General features: G+C 37.9%; 1 long non-coding RNA gene across 1 annotated transcript; it reads right to left on the bottom strand.

The window, feature by feature from the left end:
• Positions 1-545: 545 nt before the first annotated feature.
• LOC119253486 (uncharacterized) lies at positions 546-12,996 on the bottom strand. The gene is made up of 3 exons (XR_005127094.2): positions 12,783-12,996; positions 5,808-5,859; positions 546-589 (listed from the first exon to the last, which is right to left on the bottom strand). It is a non-coding gene; the product is annotated as an uncharacterized LOC119253486 (long non-coding RNA).
• Between the last annotated feature and the right edge of the window lie 1,274 nt (positions 12,997-14,270).

The raw sequence follows: 14,270 nt of genomic DNA, 5'->3' as shown, positions 1-14,270 counted from the left end.
ATGCGGGTTTCTTTTCAAGTTAGTGTTGTTTTTGCTTTTGGATAAATATCTAGTTGTGGAATTGCTGGGTCATATGGTAGATCCATTTTAGTCTTTTGAGGAATTGCCACACATCTTTCCACTGTGGCTGGATCAGTCTACATTCCTACTAATGGTGCAATATGGTTCCTTTTTCTCCACATCCAGCACTTGTTGTTTGTGGTTTTGGTTTTTTGGTTTTTTTTTATATATGGGTCATTCTTATGGGTGTGATGTGGTTCTTTGAATGGATCATGTTTTCTGGTGTACTGGGTTTATTTGTGTATTATTTCATTGGGCATATTGGAAGGGATGGAGAGGAATACTGGCTCTAAGTCTAATTTCTTGAATCAGAAAACCAATGATGATTCTTTTGACACCTCTTTGGGAACATCTCATAAACTGCTCTCAAATTAAAAGGAAAAGAAATTAGGTTACTATATTTATAATGCTTTGAAATATTCATGAAGCTACTTACATTTTTAATATTATTCATCAAGGACATAAAGCAAGATACTCACTGATGAAATTGAGGCATCAGTTCTCTGTCAAGTGATTTCTTGAAAATTTCCTGGATCAACAGAGTAATAAAAAGCAACACTTAGATCCCATAGCAAATTCTGGAATTCCCTATGAGGGCAAACTCAAGGTTGGTTTTTTGTTTGCTTTATACTTGTTGCCTACCAGGGAGGAAGAATAATTGAGAAAGAATAATTGAGAAAACCCCAAGAAACAATCCATAGCTTCAAAGAAAACCTCAAAAGAGTTCACTGGAAATCTTTACAATTCAGCTTTTTCTGTCTTCCTGTTGGCCAGTTTTGAGATTTCAACATGGTGTGGAGATGAGTCATATGATGGTGAATTGAGCCAAGGGTTCCATTTCAGTTTACATAGTCAGGAGGAAGAAATCCAGTCAAGGAGGTTTCAGCATCAAAATGTTTAAATAATCATTGCTAGAGATCCAAGATTTCTAGCAAATGGAAATTAGGAAAGGGGTCTTATGTGTAAAAAAATATGGAGGTTCAGGAATGCAGACATTATTGAAAAATATAGCTACAGATTTTATGTTTCTAATAATATGATGGTTTAGGTCAGAAATAGAAAATTATTCCTTGAGTTGATCATTGGCTTAACCATACATTTATTTATTTCACAAATATTTATTGAGCAGCTATTAACCTGATTATTTTGAGAATTCTGGGGAATCCAATGACAAGAACTCAGATTTGGTTTCTGCTCAGAGAGATGAAATCTGTATGGATCCTGTGGATCCTACAGGAAATATTCTTTCCAAGATTTAGTTAGATCTAAAGCACTTGAGGGTCAGTCAACAGATTTTGCATGCCTAATGCATTCCTCCATGCCAATTAGAAGTAATTTATGAGTAATTTCAAATACAAATACTGGCATTCATAAAGTAAATGCATTAATGAAAATATGGACAGTCTTAGCCATCAGCTGAAACTTAATCTCTGTTACATACTGTTCTCAGCAATATTTAGGTATTAATGATATGCATTCTCCAAATTTTGCAAAGAGAAGCTACAGATAATTTTCTGAAGACTTAATGGTACTAAAGAGTTTTGATGGGGTGTGCACAAAACTTCCTTTCATTTCCAAATGATAAAATAGAAATTTGGGAACTATTTCACTTTGGTCAGAGTCCAGAATCAATGTGCCAAATTTTGATCTATAATTACAGTCCCCTTTTCCATTCTGGTCATTACCTGAATATTGGCTTGTGGCAATTTCAGGATTTGCTAAGTTATGTGAAGGAGGTAGTGTGGATTCTAAAATATGATCTACTTTGGAAATCAACCTGAGAAAAACTTTGATGGAAAGGAATGAACTGAACACACATTTAACAAGCTAAAGCTACATCAAAGGAACAGGAAGAATCACTTGATAATAAAAATGTTGCTTTGATTGAAACGCGGCAAAAAGCCACAGGTACTGAAAGGAGACTGAATTGTTTCTGGATCAAACACTCCATAAACTTAGGTAAAATATGAAATGCTTCTAGTAAATTTTGTGCAGCTATATTAAAATGGGTCTCTTGCTGAGCTCAAGTTGAGGCATTGTTCATGAACCTTCTTTCTTTCTCATAAAAAGTAGCTACAGATACATGTAAGATAAATTCATCAAATGTCTGTCATGCATAAGGATTTCTCAACAATATTTCTAAAGAAAAGTTATAGGTTTGTTTTTTCACACAATTCTCTGATTATAAAGAAACACTTTCACAAATTTCACTGCAATGCTTATTAAAACAACTAAGCATCTTAAGAGTCTAATGATAGCTATATTTGGTAAGGCAATTTTATTTTGCTACCATGGACTTAATAACCTACTCTGTTACATCTCAGTCTATTGCATTCACTGCTTTGCCATCATTTGGGATTAATTAATTAATTTGATAGCAGAATACTGAGATAGGAAGCATTATTGTTTTGTGCAAGACTGCACATGATAGGTGAGCAGTAAAGTTTTATTAAATGAAGCTATCTCAAGCATTGGAATTCTTTGAGAAAACTAGTTTGACTTACATCATTTCTATATGTAATCATGTCTTGTTTCTAAGCACAAGACAATTTATATTATTTAGGAAATTTTTGTATGACTGTTTATACGCTCACAAGCAGATGTAAACAGATGGAACTTCTGTAGTCAGTTAGATTGTTGGTGTCATAGAGATATGTGACGAAGAATTGAGCCAAAGTTTCCATAGCACAGGAAAGCTGTCTTCCAGGGAGGCTGAGTGTTAGGTGACCGCACTTGTTGGTGACGAAGAATTGAGCCAAAGTTTCCATAGCACAGGAAAGCTGTCTTCCAGGGAGGCTGAGTGTTAGGTGACCGCACTTGTTGCCTAGAGAACCATGATATTCTTTGGTCTATCACCATGAAACAGAATAGACACCCCAGAGAGCAGGGACGGGGACTGTTCAGGGGAGAGCAGGGCTATAGAAGATTTAGTTTTATTTACAAATTTACCCACTTCTTCCAGCCTGAGATAAATCCCTTCCTCTAAGGTAATAGAGAATATAAAGCCCTAGTGTGGTTGATGCAAATTTCAGAAGAACAGAGAGAAACAAATAGCCTCTGCCATGATATCTAAGAAAGTTTTCAACCTGGTGTCAAATGGATCAAAGGCCAGTTAACAGCAATGACAGAAGCAGCAACAGAAACACTTGGCACTTTTTTGAACACTAAATGCTCTTGAAATCCTCTTTTAGCTTGCATGTCTTAATTATTTCAATCCTCACAAATTCTGTAAGATATGTACCATCACTTGATGCATTTTATAGATGATAAAGTGACAGGTAAGACAAGTCAAGTGTACCAGGTGGCAGGGTAAGGACTCAGACTCAGGCTACTGGGCTCATACCTTGGACATTTGGGTAACAGTGCCTCAGGTCTGAGAAGAGTGAGCCTACTAGGGCTGCCATAACAAAGTACAACAGGCTGGGGGCTTAACCAACAATTTACTGCCTTGGTTTTAGAGGCTGGACTTCTGAGATCAAAGTGATGGCAAGGTTGTTTCTTCCCAGCATGTAGATGGCTGTCTTCACCTGATCTTCTCTTTGTGCCATCTACATCCAAATTTTCTCCTTTTGGTTCCTCAAATTACTAAAAATGGATCTACCATACAACCCAGTGATTCCACTCTCAGGAATCTACACAAAGGACACAAAAACATTAATTCAAAAGGAAACCTGCACTCCTAATTTTATTGCAGCATTATTTACAATAGCTAAGACATGGAAACAACCTAAATGCCCCCAAACAGGTAGATGAATAAAGGTGTGGTCTATATACACAATGGAATACTCTTCAGCAATCAGAAAAGATAAACTTATGCCATTTGCAGCAACATGGATGGAGCTGGAAGGGATTATGGTAAGTGAAATAAGTCAGAAGGAAAAAGAAAAATATAAGATGGCTTCACTTATAGGGGGAATATAGGGGAACCAAACAAAAGGTCAAAAAAGAAAGACAAAATGTGCAGGCAAACCACAGATCTGAGGCACACAGCAGGGGAGGGGAGCGCACAGGGACTATGATGATGGATCAGTGTGTTGTGGTGGTGGGAGACTTACTGGGACTACACCTGAAGGGGGCAATCAAATATTGTACAAAAAAATGAAAAAAATGAACAACAATGTAAGAAAATAAAAAGGTTTAATTGATTAAAAACAAACAATTTTGCTCCTTTTATAAGGTCCCAGTCATATTCGATTAGGATCCAGCTACTGGCCATGTTTTAACTTAGGATATCTTTAAGGACCCTATCTTCAAGTAAAATCACATTCTCAGGTGCTGAGGGTTAGGGTTTCCACATATGAATTGTGGGGAGGGGGCACAATTCAGCCATAGCGGGGGCCCTGAAGGACAGGTTGTCAGGAGGTGAGTGAACAAAGCAGCAGCTCACCGAGGCCATGAGTGTGGGGTTTATTTTTCAGTTTTAAATGACACCTACTCAGCAGTTTCAAGTTTAGCATTTCTCAATTTCTTACCAATATTTGACAGTTCAAATACGAACATAAAAAGCTGATGGAACAATTAACAATATAAAGAAGAGCAGAAAAGACACACATGGAACCCTGGCAACAACAACTGCGTGTGGAATTTCTCAATTAAGAAAAACCAACTCCATCCATGTTGCTACAAATTGCATGAGTTCATCTTTTTTGAGTAATATTACTGAGTAATATTCCATTTTGTATATGTACCACGGGATCATGCTCAGCGAAATAAGCCAGAAAGAAAAAGAAAAATACCGGATGGTCTCACTCATAGCAGGAATTTAGAAAACCTAAATAAGGGGCCAGGAAAAAGACTCATTAATACAAAGCAAAAATCAAAATCAACAAGCAACTATAAACCAGAGACACACTACAGGGGTGGGGAGAGGAGGGAGTAGGATCAAAACAAGGGGGAATTGATGGGAACTATAACCAAGATAAAAATGCATACATTGTACAAAAATGAAAAATGATGTAAAAAATATATAAAATAAAAAAAAATGAAAAAAAGACACAAAAAAAAAAAAAGAGAGAGAAACCAGGCCATGGGTGGGACAGAAGAAGGAACCCCAGTGAAGCAAAATGGCACCAGCTAAATGGCCACTGGGAACTCGGCCTTGGGACCGTGCAGTTCTCTGCTGTCCAGGGACCACCAGGCTCAGGCGCTGCGTGACAGGAGGATGTCCCTGCGGATCTACTGGAGAACCTCCGTCCCCATGTCCCCTCTCACCCAGTGAGAAGAGAAACGGAATGATGTGGAAACAGTGCAGGACGTGGGGAAGGAAAATGATCATGTGAACACAGATGGAGAAGACAATCTGTAAGGCGCCCCTAAATCCTTGAAAGGGCAAACCTCAGGGAGATTGAAAATAAAGTCTTGTTAGAATGCAAGAGATGTCATTCACCCAAACAGGATTAGAGAGTCCTAAAGACAGACTGAGCAGAGGCGGAGTACCCAAGGAAACAAGGAAAGGAGAAATAGTGGAGACCAGGATGGTTGGCAGTGCAACTAAAGTCAAATAGTTGAATAATCATCCATTTTGAATTGACTGAATGTCAGAACTAAAACAGTGGGGTAGGGGATTCGTAATTTGAAGGATAAAAGTTGGAATTTCTTTGGGAATGCCAGGTGAGTGACAGAAGTGGAAAATGAAAGAACTGATCACATTGCTATATTAAAAAAATTAAAATTCATAGACGCGAAATGGAAATTGAGGTCCTACCTATCTGATTAAAACTACTGCATGAGCAGATTAAAAGACTTACCACATTTCAGGTAACAGCAATGAGAATAGATACACACTGAAATATCTTGGGCCTGAAAAAAAAATAAAATAAAAATTGAGATGGTTCTCCTGTTCAGCACCGCAAATTCTTTATAAACCTCCCTGCAGGAATAATAGGAACCACCTGACAGAGTGTCTGATGCACCCTACGTGCCAAAGATAGAATATACTTTGCAAAATTTCAATTGGTCTACAAAATAGATAATTAGCTGATGTGTCTTTCTCTGAAAGGAGATAAAATATATTCAAATATAGACATGATTCATAAAAAATGCCATCAATATGATATTCTTGGGAAAAACCACTTGTATCTGATATAAATCATTCAAATTGGCTTTATTAATTTAAAGATGGATTTGTTTTGTGATGTAAAGCAAGCATCAAATATATTGAAAGTGTCATATAAAAATATTACAAAGAATCTCCAATAAAGAAAAAGGGAGTTTTATTTTATCTTTTTATTGAGGTGTAATTGACATATAACATATTAGTTTCAGATATACAACATAATAATTTGATGTTTGCATACACTTGGAAAAATACCACCGCTGTTAAATCTGACTGTCATTGGCCACCAGATATAGATGCGTGGTTATAATTTATTCTTCTTATAGTGAGTACTTTCAAGATTTACTTTCTTAGCAACAGTTAAATGTGCAATACAGCATTCTCAACGGTGGTCAGAAGGTTCTGGGTTAAAGCTGCAAGCATAGACAGTTTTAACAGGCAAATGGAAATGTTACAAGATTAGTATCAGCAATGCAGGATTCCCAGTAAAAAGGAATCCAGTGATTGGAAAACATTAGTTGGGGCAAATAAAAATTAGACTTTAATGTAAATTAAAAATTAGACTTTAATGTAAAATAAAAGCTTAAAGAACTGAAATTTTTTTTAATTCAATTATTATATAACTTTGTATTGGACAAGACCTCTCTAAGCTTATCACGAACACAAAACCACACAGGAAAAAACAAATTGATCTTTAAAATTCAAAATTTCAATCTTGCACATGTGCAAATAATTAGACAAATGAATCAATAATACAATTAAAAGGTAATGGAAAATCTAGGGAAATACTTGCAATGTTTATGAAAGATAAATGGTTAAAATTTGTAATATTACAAATCTCTTAAAAATAATAAAAATGTTGGATAAGACAAAAGTGAGTAAATCACAAAACAAGTCAAAAATCAGGAGAAATAAAAACAACAAATAAACTTGAAAAAGTTTAACTCAACCGTGATCAAAGAAATGCAAAATTAAGTGACACTGCTTTTTACCTGCTAAGTTGACAACAGTGGCCTTTTATCTTTGTCATTTTGTTTTTAAAATAATAATAGCATCTTTGTGTCTGCAAGTAACTGAAAATTCTCATACATTGTTGACGGCATATAAATTACCAATCTTTCTGGAAGGCAATTTGGTAACATGTATCAAAAGCTTTAAAATATTCATTTCCTTTGATTCAGTAATTTCACTTCTGGGAATTTATTCCAGGGCAAAAGCATTTATTCACACAACAATGTGTTATAAGAAAGAGTTCAGCACAGATGTATTTATGCTAGAAAAAAAGAGCTTTTTTTCTATTGTATTTTACTAAAGACAAATCTCAAAATACTTTGCAACCATTAAAATTTATGTTTCTGAAATATAAGTATTGACAGAAAATTTCCATGGCATAATATTAAGTGAGAAAGAGTAGGCTAATACATTTTCATTACTTAAATTCTATTTAAAGGATACTTCTACAAAGTAAAAAAGAATGAAACATTAAAAAATATGCTATTTTGACATGGTAGAATTGAGTGGTTTTTATTTTATTGTTTTATATAATTCTAAAATTAACTGTCATTATGAATTAATTTTATAATAAAATAGAATTTAAAAATACCCAAGGCTAAAAGGAGAATACTTCGGGGTATTTCCCCTTAGTGTCAATCATTTGAATATTTTCAAAATTCATAGTTATTTCTGATTGCTGAGGCAGAATTATTTATCCTTTTTGGGGGTCATCCATAAAAGAAACATGTTTGTTACTAAGGAAATTTATTAATATAGTTGTCTCTATCCTTTGAATTTTAAGTCCCTCAATTTTATGTAACCTCTCTTATTAATATTAGAAACCCAAAATAGCAACCGGTAAGGTATTTTCACATACTGTTAACGCTTTTGAAGAATACATTGAGTTGAATAAATTTATTCCAGTTTGATTATGAAGATGGAAACTTATAGAAAGAGGAAGTAGTTTATAAAACTATCCAGTAGTATAAATCACTTTGATAGAAGAGGTTTTAATTTCATCTCTTTTTAATTTGCAATTCATTATTTATGTACTCAGGAAATTTGGTCTAATCTAGAGTTACATGTCATAGTTGTTGATATATTTAAATGACTCAGAAAATTTAATGTACATATTTTTTTATATGTACAGGTTTTGAAATACATTTATAGCATTTTCAAAATACTGTGTTTACATATTTGAGAAACCAGAATGTCTGAATTGACGACTGTTCTGATAGAAACTGTAATGAAACCCCACAAATTAAAATATCTAGTCTGTATATTTACTATTTTCATCTTATATATATAATGTATAGGAATATAAATGTATATATACATACAGACAGACATACACATATTACATTTCTCCTTTACATAGAGAAATATTATGTATTTTCTTGTCCCCTTAGAAGTCTAAAGGAGGAAAATTAATGGGATAGAGTGTATGAAAGAAAGTAGCTGAATAGCACTGTGGCATCCTTGAGAGGTGTCCCATGTTTCAGGTCTACCTAGCACAGAGCACAGTAAACATGAATTTAGATTATAAGTTCCCGAAGGAACTGTGCATCTAAAATCAGTGAATTTTTTTTTTTACACAAGAAGTGTTGTATTTATCATTTTACTACAGTCAAGTGGATTTTTTTAAAAAAATTGACATTTTTGAGATATGTGGTTTATTATTTAATTAAATAAACAAAAAAAAATGATCAAAAAAATACATTATGTGATGATCCTTTGGCTCGTGTCTGTTTTCCCAGGTAATTATTAGCAGACTATCTCTTCATTCTCCAGAGTCAATGATAACTTTTCTCATCACCCTAACTATAAGGTACAATGAAAAATGACAACTGAGTGATACATGTATGAGAGAAACTGAAGCCTTAAACCCGAAAATTTTCCACTGTGAACTTCATATGCACTTGCCCCTGGCAGCTGTTCCTCCCGCTCTTGCACATGAAACAGTCCTTAACTATTCCTCTTCATCCTTTTAATAAAACTCAGGCTGCTAATCCACGTGAAAAATCCTTCTCTTCCCATTTCCGGAACCACCTGAATTTGACCTTCCTCCTGCTAAAGCCTCATAGGACATTCCATATTCCATCCTGCTCCCCGATTTAGAGCTGCCTCCACTCCTGGAGTGTTTTCTTAAGCCAGACATTTTTGAATAAATTCTTACTCGAATGGAACGCTGGTTGATTTTCTTCCTGTAGTAGGAAATACTTTAGGGATTCATAGTTGAGGTGCAAGAGAGAGATCAATGGTGGGGGAAATATTTAAACTGAGCTTACAAAGATGAATTGTTTACAGGTCAAAGCATAAATCTTCTGTATTAATATTTCTAACGCATTATCAGGTATCAGTTTGCACCCAGGTGTTTCTACTATATCATGGCTTACCCATATAGTAAGATAAAATTAGATCCTGGAGAACTTGTAGAAGTAAATATATAAGTGCACAGATCAAGTAAAGTGTAAATAAAGCCAACAAGTGTGAAGGTCTCATTCCAGAGGGGACTTCAGCATGCGCCAAAGCTTTTGAAGAATTAATATGCATTCCTAAACTTTGCATATATTTAATCCCTACAGTCACAAAGATATCACTTCAAAAAAATCCTTTAAATGAAAAACCATTTTTTTTTTGTGTAGCAAGAGTCAAATATTTCAAGAACTATTTGTCTTATTATAATGTGCCAAGGCCATTATCACAAATAACTAATGTAAATGTTCTTTTAAGGTGCAGAAACATAATGCTGAAAGTATTTGCATTAAATTTGAAGCTGCTCCTAGCAACCAGGTTGAACACATGTCAATCCTCACAAATTTCATTTGACCCCTAAATGTATTCTTTTGCTCTCTTCTGCAGTACTTTTCAGACAGGGAAGACATAAGCAGAGGCCATTTCTCTCTCTTTCAAGTCTAGGATTTGAGTGCAGCTACAGAACGCCAAGTCTGCCCCATCTACCATGTGGTTAATATGTCTTAGGCTAAGGGACCAAAACTTTATTATGGACCAGGAGTGTGTTAGTCAAAATTCAACAGTAGGATCTTTGGGGATAAAAGGTATGTGGGGGGAATGATGTGCAGCGTTTTCCATGTACATGTTATGATACTACCACCCAGGCCATTTAAGCAATGTGATGTTGTAACAGGGTAATCCCCAGGGAAAGGGGAGGTTCCAGGATCCCTGCCCTTTCCAAGAAAGGGTGGAGCTGGGCAGGGAAGGGAAGCTATCAATAGAAAAGACTGAGAGAAAAATGCTGGCTGAGAAGTGGACCCAGATGGAGAAGGCAGAAACTAGAGGAGGCACATGGAGCAGAGAGACATGTGGAGGAGAAGCCATGCTTGCTTCTCGGTGTTGGACTTGTACCAGGGACATGGGGGACATGGAAATAGACACTTGAAAGAGAGAGACCCGTGGGGAGGCTGACAATGGCAGCCTTTATTTTGACTTGGATTTTGATTTTGCTTCTTTTGCTTCTTTCCTTCCAGACCTGCGTGGTCTGCCCTTTTCCTGTGGGCCCCCAAAAGGAGGTGCCTTAGACAGTGCAGGTTTTGGGGCCCCAGTGGTCCTGCTTTGGGCCAACTCTGGCTGGGCATTTGCCCACGAGGGGAAGGGTAACTTCAGGTTTTTCATGGGAAAACTCTTATCTACTTTTTCCTTCCTCTTTATTGCACACTAGTTGTATTAAAGTTCCTTTCCACTAAATGTCTTATGCACCTGTGTTTTGCCTTGATGCAGTGGGTGGCAGAACCTATTTAGAACAGGCAATTTTGGGGGTCCCAAGGTACCCCTCATCTGGACCGTAGCAATGTTACTGAAAGCAGAATTAGAAAGAGATGTAAAGGACACATTATATAGTAACCTTCATCGTGCAGATATAATAATAGAAGGGTTGCCACAAGAGCATAGTGAAAATGAATGTAAGGACTAATTAGGAAGTGGTGAGTATTAGATAGGTATTGCCCTTGTCTAAATAAAGTATATTTAATTAAATGTTAACCTATTTAAAATTTTAATAACACTTGCATTAACAACTAACTGGCTTGCAAAATTTCTGAAATTGCAACAACAGCTTTCTCTGAGCTGATACGAGTAAGCTGCAACACAGCACTGGGGGTTTACTCCTTATTTTCAAACTATGGTCCCCACATCCGCAACCCATCTACACCACCTAGGAGCTTGTTAGAAATGTAGTCTCAGTCCCACCCAGGTCTCCAGTTCTACAAAATGAGATTCTACATTTCAACAACAGATGAAAGTGTGAGAAGTACTTGAAATTTTACGCCCAGTCCAGTTCAGCCTTAGGGATGAGGAAGTTCCTGATTAACAGAAGGATGCCTTGCTGAGAGCTGTGGATTTAACATAGAATTAGCACGAGTTGGGGCTTAGTGATGGAAACTTGACACTCTATAATATTACAATGTAATATCACTTCAATTAGAACAGAGAAACTCTGCAATGAGTTTTCAGTCCACCGGGAATAAATAGTTGTATAGAGCCAAAAAAAAGTTTTAAAGTTTGGGGGAATATCACTTTAAAATCTGTGACTAAAAAGCAACTAGATAATAAGTCTTGAAAGCTAGAGAGAAAGTGAAACCATGATAAAGATGAAAATAATAGTGTATATGTATAATTCACCCCACTTCATATATAACTGAATTAAAAAGAAACACCTTAATGGCTACTGGCACAGGAAATATCTAATTAGGAAACAAAGACCGTGTCTTGGCATTTATTTTTTTTGACCACGTAGAACTCCAATTTTAAAGTTGGGTATCAATGATAAATTATTTTTCCTACAGATAGGTTTTTTTTTTTTTTAAGATTTATTTATTTATTTGTACAAGCACTGGGTACAGTCAGAAGCGTGGGAGGGTGAGAGAATTCACCAGAGCCAGAGCGGGGAGCAGAGCAGGCTCTACAACCGCTGCGCCACCGGGAAGGCCCCCTACAGATAGGTTTTTAAAACTCTCTTCCATTCATACAAAGCAAACAGATCTGCACATGAAAAATAGAATATTGGAAAAACAGGAATGCGGAGATGGGTGAAAGTAGAGCGGAATGCAGCATTTTAGAGTTGAGGCCAAGTGGCAATCTTGAATTTTGCAAGGGATTTTGGAGAAAATAATCTTTAGTATTCTCAATAAATCAAATGCGTGAAATGACAGCAGGCATCAATGGCCCAAGATGGCAGGGATGCATGAGCTCAACAACACTGGCTTCCCCTTACAAAAGGATAATTCGGCTAGTTTATTGTTGAATAGCCACTCTCCCAAGAGCAGAGAGCCACCCAGCACCCCCAGTGTGGTGTCAGTGTTGGGAGGTGGGCGGGGGACGGGGGTGGGCAGCCAGCTGCCTGGTGTTTGGTTGATTCCTCTGAACTGTTTCCATCATGGGGTTGGGGGTGGCCAGAGAGTTATGAAGCATTTCCCATTATGTAATAGTGTTGAAAGGAACAGAATTCCATGAAAGCAGTTCAAACACAAGGATCTCGCTTTTCAATGGATTTCTTCAGGTCTTAAGTATAGAGACTTTATCAGGGACTTTATATCTTTGTTCTAGTACCTTTTATATGAAATATGTCAAGCCAACCTTAATTAAATAGGTATTAAGTACTGTACAGTACTTACATTTTCAGTATACATAATGAAAATTTCAGGGCAAACCTTCTCACCTGTAGCCACCGATTCTTATTCCTTCCTTGTGCTGGAAGGAGACGCGGAGAGTGAATGTCCTCTAAACGCAGACATTTGTCCTTCAAGGGCTTCCCGAGTCTTGTTTAAACTCCACTCACGCTGTGATGTCCACTCTGTGTGCAGACACAGTGGCTGCCGTCTTGTATACCCACAGAGAGCAAGAGGGCTCTCCAGTGCCTCAGGACTGAATGCCTTCTGTTGCTTCCCATCCTTTGCTATGCAAATGCCAGCGAGTACCTGCTCTGCCCAGGCGGTGCTGTGTGTGGAGCTGAGATGTGGTGGCCATAGACAGACCCTGTCCTGCCCCTTCGAACTCACAGCTTGCAGGATAGAAACATTCATCCAATATTTAAATCAGTTCCAAAAAAATCATTAAACATGTGAGTATTTATTGCATATTCAAAACTGTTTTAGGTGCCAGTGACAAAGCAGTGGAAGAAAAAAAAAAAGATAGAAATCCTGTCCTCAATGAGATGGTCTTCTAGTATGTGGTGGCAAGCTGGCACAGGGCAGGTTCTCGATGGATCCCGGCAGATGGGTAAAGGAAGTCCAGAGACCTCAGTAGCTCTTTCAGGTTTTAATGATCTTTCTATGCCAATTGCAGTGTGGTATAGTGGCAGGAGGACACGGAGCAGGATCTTTATGACCCGAGCAGCGGGGTGAAGGAGGAGAGTCCTGGAGCCTTCAGTGGCTTTTGCAGGCTTTTATTGGAATTTACCAGGCACACAGCAGGCAGGGGTGCTGGGGGACTGGAGGGCCGGGAGGCTGGCAGGCCTCCCAGCCCCCAGCAAGTCTTCACTTTTTCTGGGCTCTCTGGCGTTTTCTTGTGGTTCTGCTCTCTGCTGGCGTCCCCGGACACTGCCCTTATAAGCCCAGTCTCAGCCCAGGTGGATCCCATCTGCATATGCCCACACCCTCCTCCAGGTGCCCGCCATCAGGCATGCATTCAGGACCACAAGGATCCATGATCAATCCTAATGTCGGGAGGGCAGAAAAGCCTGATACTTCACTTACCCTACATGTGGCAACAGGTAGAGGGCAGGCAGGGGGACAGGGGCCCGGGAGGCTGGCCCCTTCTAGGCCCCGATGTTTCTTGACTCTGGGCTCTCTAGTGTTTTCTGGTGGTCTTTTCCTCTCGTAGCCTTTCTCTGCTGCTCCGCACATCATCTGCCACACACCCTATGTGCTCAGTCTCTCGGCTCAGGTGTGCCCATTTACACACGCCCACACCATGCTCCAGGTGTCCACCATCAGGCATGCGTACCCTGAGCCCAGCTCCCAAGCGCCTCCTGCAGTCAAGGCCACAGGTGATAGCCACGGAGGCCAAGAGTGCAAAATCCTGAGCAGTCTTCATCTACCCCACATAGGGGATATGAAATTAATAACTCTGATACATGCTACCAGTAAAATCTATAGAGTTCAATGACAAAATATATCAGGGGGATGTGAACTAAGCTCACAACTCA

This window comes from Talpa occidentalis, unplaced genomic scaffold (assembly GCF_014898055.3).
Source record: "Talpa occidentalis isolate TD23 unplaced genomic scaffold, MPIMG_talOcc4v2.1 talOcc4.2, whole genome shotgun sequence".
In the NCBI taxonomy this organism is placed as follows: domain Eukaryota; kingdom Metazoa; phylum Chordata; class Mammalia; order Eulipotyphla; family Talpidae; genus Talpa; species Talpa occidentalis.
The sequence above is the reverse complement of the archived record's forward strand: the minus strand, read 5'-3'. Positions and strand labels throughout refer to the sequence as shown.